At 42.8% G+C, this 5212-nt stretch overlaps 1 pseudogene; it reads right to left on the reverse strand.

The window, feature by feature from the left end:
* Positions 1 to 4314, reverse strand: part of LOC105985923 — a 170341-nt pseudogene extending 166027 nt beyond the window's left edge.
* Between the last annotated feature and the right edge of the window lie 898 nt (positions 4315 to 5212).

A 5212-nucleotide genomic window follows, 5' to 3' on the forward strand; every position in this document is an offset into this window, starting at 1 on the left:
GGATCCTGGGTCGTCTCTGGTCTGCAAACTGCAGGATGAAGCTGTCTGCTCCTTGTCGGTTCTTGCTGGTGTTGAGTAGAATCCGCTCGCCTGCTGCGTCTGGCTCCTTCGCCGTCTCCACCGCCACCCTGCCGCCGCTGGCGGCGGCGGCTGTTGCTGGCTGGTGCTCAGATGTGTATTCTTGCCTTGGCTTTCTCTCACTTGTCTAACTCTCTGTCCTGTGATGGCACACTTGGTGTGTTTCTCTGGCTTAGGACTGTTCACTGGAACTCTAAAACTGCTTTCTATGCGAGAGCTTGTTCAGCTTCCAGCTTCTCCTCCGCCATCTTGTCCCCACTCTAGCTTTTATTGTTTTAAGGAATGTTCATTCTATTCTTATTTTCTCCAGAGCTCTTAACATGAATGAATGTTATATCTTAGAAAAAGCCTTTTCTGCGTCTGTGGAGATAATCATGTAACTCTTGACCTTGGCTCTGTTGATGTATTGGATTACATTTATTGACTTATGTATGTTAAACCATCCCTGCATCTCTGGGATGAAGCCTACCTGGTCATAGTGTATGATTTTTTTATATGTTTCTGGATTCTGTTAACTAGAATTTTGTTAAGGATTTTTTCATCTGTGTTCATCAAGCAGATTGATCTGTAGTTGTCTTTTTTGTTGGGTCTTTGCCTGGTTTGGGGATGAGTGTGATATTTATTGGCAGCATAGAACATGTTTGGGATAGCTCCCTCTTTTTCTACTTTTCTGAAGAGCTTGAGGAGTATGGGTATTAGTTCTTCTTTAAAGGTCTTATAGAATTCCATTGTGAATCCATCTAGTGTTGGGCTTTTCCTTATTGGAAGACTATTTATTGTTCCCTATATCTTGTAAGATACTGGCTTATTTAATTGATTTATTTCTTCTTTGCTCAATTTGGGCAACTTGTTTCTCTAAAAATGCATCCTTTCTGCTATATTTTCTTTCTTTAGAGAGTATAACTTGTGAAAATAGCCCTTTATAATTGTTTGGCTGTCTTGGGTACTTGTTGTGAATTTTTCTGTGGCATCCCTGAGCTTGTTGAATTGGGTTTCCTTTTTTCTTTTCTTAATTAATCTTTCCAAAGGTCCACCGATTTTATTTATTTTTTCAAAGAACCAGCTTTTTGTTTTATTAATTTTTTTATAATTTTCCTATTCTCTATCTCATTAATTTCTGTTCTTTTGATTATCTGCCTTCATCTAGTAACTTTAGGTTCCATTTTTTCATGTTTTTCTAGCAATTTTAATTACAACATGAGATTATTTAAACATGAGATTATTTACTTGATCTGCCTCTATTTTCTTGATGTGGGCACTGAGGGCAATAAATTTGCCCCAAAGGACTGTTTTTGCTGTGTCCCACAAGTTTCTTTGTGATGTGTCTTCATTTTCATTGAATTGTAGGAACTTTTTAATTTCTTCTTTAATTTCTTCTGTTACCCAGGTGTTTCTTAGAAGTGTGCTGTTCAATTTACATGTATTTGAATAATTTTTGTGGTATATTTTGTTAGTGAGAACTAGCTTGATTCCACTGTGATTGGATAGGATACAGGGGATTATGTCAATCCTCTTGTATTTGCTTAAGTTCCTTGGATGAACTATGATAGGTCTATTTTGGAGAAAGTTCCATGAGCTGCTGAGAAGAACGTGTACTGTGTTGTTTTAGAGTGAAATACTCGGTAGATGTCAGTTAGTTCTTGAAGTATGGCCTCACTTAATTCAGTAACTTCTTTGCCAATCCTCTGGTTGATAGACCTGTCCTTTGGTAAGAGTGGGGTATTGATGTCTCCTCATATTATCATATTTGGACCTATTTTATTCTGTAAGTTTGAGAGTATTTGCTTAACATATTTGGGTGTTCCAATGTTGGGGGAGTATAAGTTGATAATGGTAATATCCTCCTCTTGGATTGTTCCCTGTATTAAAATGTAGTGTCCTTCTTTGTATTTTGGTATTGATTTTAATGAAAAGTTTATTTTGTCAGATATCAGGATAGCTACACCTGCTTTCTTACTGGGGGCATTTGATTGGTAGATCCTTTTTCAACCTTGCACTCAGTTTGTTTTTGTGTTTGGCTGAGGGGTGGGTCTCTTGAAGGCAACAGGTGGATGGGTCATGTTTTCTGATCCAATCTGCAGTTCTTTTTCTTTTGATTGGTGAATAAAGATCATTAATATTTAAGGTTATTATGGATAGATGCATTGTGGTTTCTGTCATTCCTTGTTTTCCTAAGTTTTTCTTCTTTCCTTTCCTCCTTACTAAGTTAGCCTTCTATTAATTCCTGTCTAGTGGAGGTCCCTGTTCCTGGTTGGTTTCTTCAGGTTGTGTTCCCCCTCATGGTATTCTTTGTAATACTGGTTTATTGCTTATGCATTCATTTAGTTTTTCTTCAGTATTAAAATGTTTAGTTTCATCATCGAATGTGAATGCTCGCTTTGCTGAATATATTAGTCTGGGCTGGCAGTTACTGGTTCTCAGGGCTTGGATCATACTTTCCTAGGCCTTTGTCACATTCAGTGTCTGTGTGGAGAGCTCTGCAGTGACTCATTTTTTTCCATTTTATTATAGCTCCTTCTTCATTTTTTGCTGCATGCAAGATTATTCCCTTATTCTTCAGATCTGTCATTTTTACTGCAATGTTCCTAGAAGTGTTTCTCTTGGGATCCTGCTTCTTAGGTGTTCTAAATGCTTCTGTTATGTTGGTAAGATGTTCTTTTAAGATGAGGGAAATTTTCATTGATAATCCTGCTGAATAGGTGTTGCATCCCCTTGGTTTGATATTCCTCACCTTTGTCCACTCCAATTATATGAAGGTTAAATTTCTTGGCACTATCTGCTTGCTCTTGGATTTCCCTTTGGCAAAATTTAAGTGATTTTTTCCATATCTGTGACTTTTTGGTCCTGTTGGTGCATTCTGTCTTCTGTATCTGACACTCTAAATTCCATTTTGTTCACTCTGTTAACTAAAGCTTCCATTGTGGTTTGCATGGAGGAAATGGACTCATTTATGGATTCAATGTTGGTTCTCAAAGTACTCATCTCACTTCTTAGTGAAGTGTGCATTTCCTCTATTTTTGTGTGCATCTCCTGTTTGAAATCCTGCATCTCTTGATAGTTTGTCCCTGTGTTCTTTAAATTTCTGATCTATTTCTCACTTTAATTCTTGAGTCATTGCCTCCAGCATTTCTTTTTTTTTTTTTTTGTCGGTCATGGGGCTTGAACTCTGGGCCTGGGCGCTGTCCCTCAGCTCTTCAGCTCAAGGCGAGTGCTCTACCACTTGAGCTACAGTGCCACTTCCGTGCCTCCAGCATTTCTTGGATGTAGCTTTTGTCTTCCATTCCTGCTTTGCTCCCATTGGGGCTCTCCCGTGGGTGGCTGCTGGCTTTAGGGGGTAGCTTGCTATCCTAGGTGTTGATAAACCTTGTAATTTTTCTCTGTGATTTTCATATGGGGATTCAGGGATTATTGGAGCTTAATCTGAAATTTTGTTTTGGTCAATATGTGTCTATCTTTGCTTGGTTGGTGTTTCTGGGTTGGAGAGAGTCTGTACCTGGTCTCTGTTCTGTTGGGGGAGAGGCCAACCTCCTGCTGCTAGTCTGATTTGCTTAGGACTCTTGGCTGTCTGCTATAGATCACAGGCATTTCCTGCCTTTAGAAGGACTGACTGGCATAGATTGCTCCTGTTTACTCCTACAGGAGCTCTTGGCAAGATCTGGTATGCTGGATGTACTTTCTCAGTTGCTGGCATTTACTATGGGTTCCTGATTTTTTTTGGGGGGGGGTTGGTGGTGGGCCTGAACTCTGGGCCTGGGCACTGCCCCTCAGCTCCTCAGGTCAAGGTAAGGGCCCTACATTTGAGCCACAATTCACCTTCTGGCCCTTTCTGCTTATGTGGCACTAAGGAATCAGATCCAAGGCCTCATGCACACAAGGCAAGCACTCTACCACTGAACTACCTTACCAGCCTGAGCTCCTGACTATTATCAGGTCCTGGTGGCCTGAGTTGTCCAATTCCTGGCCTGGGATATATGGTCAGGTTCTGGTGGGGTTTGGGCTTCTGGTTCTCTTGCCCTGGACACCCAGGTCTTTGGCTATCATGGGTACACTTCCCAAGGGGTGCAGTTGGACCTGTGCTGCTGTGTATCCCATCTTAGTAATGCAGCCTGAAGTACACAGTTCAGGTTTTTTCCACTGTTGGATGTTGTGACCCAGGGGCACTATTCCTGGTTTGGGTGTGTAAGCTCCCTTCGAGGGGCGATGGATGTGCTTCACAGGCTGGTGGAACACTTGCATGGTTCCCAGTTTTAGTGGGTCCTCTAGTACAGGTGTTGGGGTAGGGGTCTGGGTCAAGATCTGGGGGTTCCCACCAGCTCTGGTCTCCCTTGAGGAGGGATACGCTGTCCCCTGTGGGGTACTCACCATGGAACTAGTTGTTGTCTGTGCGATGTAAGTCGCTGGTTGCCTCTGAAATCAGTGTTCAGTTGAGATACTTGTTGGCTGGGCCCAGGGGTGGTGGCTCTGCATGTTTCTCCTCTGTCTCTGCCTCTGTTGATGCTGTTCAGTTCAGCAGAGAGATGGGCCACACCTCAGGCAGGCTGCACTCAGGCCTCCAACTGAGGGGCAGGGTAGGGGTCTCTGTGCAGGTTCTGAGTACTGAGATTTGTCTCCGGATCAGCACCAGTACCTTGCAGGTCTTCTGTACTGGTGTTCTGTGGGCAGACCTGTGTAGTTCGGGGGTTTCTGCTGTGGGGCCAAGTGGCTTTGGCGGGATGTGGAGCCCTTCTGCTTGGAGAGTGTGGCCTGGGGGTAGGATCTTTGTGCAGTCTCTGGGCTCTGAGGTTTATCTGTTTACAGTGATTGGCGTATCCAACACTGGTAATTCAGGCTTCTTCTGCATGGGTGATCTGCAGAAGATTCCTTGTGTCTCTGGGGAGTCTGGCAGCCCCTGCAACAGGGCTGGCTGAGGCTTGGCACATTGCCACACAGTCAGTAAAGCTTAGGGAAGGGGGTCTTCGCACTTGTCTGTTCTGAAATTTTTCCTTTTCTTTCTTTTTTATTTTTTCTTCCTCCTGTTTTTCTCTGGGTGTTTGTCTTTTTGTTATTGTCGGTCTCTTGGGGAAATTAAGCGTTGGGATTAGAACTCTCTTTTTCGTTGGATAGAGCTGTGGTGTTTCCCTACTGTGCCATTGCC

The sequence above is a fragment of the Dipodomys ordii genome, unplaced genomic scaffold (genome assembly GCF_000151885.1).
Source record: "Dipodomys ordii isolate 6190 unplaced genomic scaffold, Dord_2.0 Scaffold32, whole genome shotgun sequence".
In the NCBI taxonomy this organism is placed as follows: Eukaryota; Metazoa; Chordata; class Mammalia; order Rodentia; family Heteromyidae; genus Dipodomys; species Dipodomys ordii.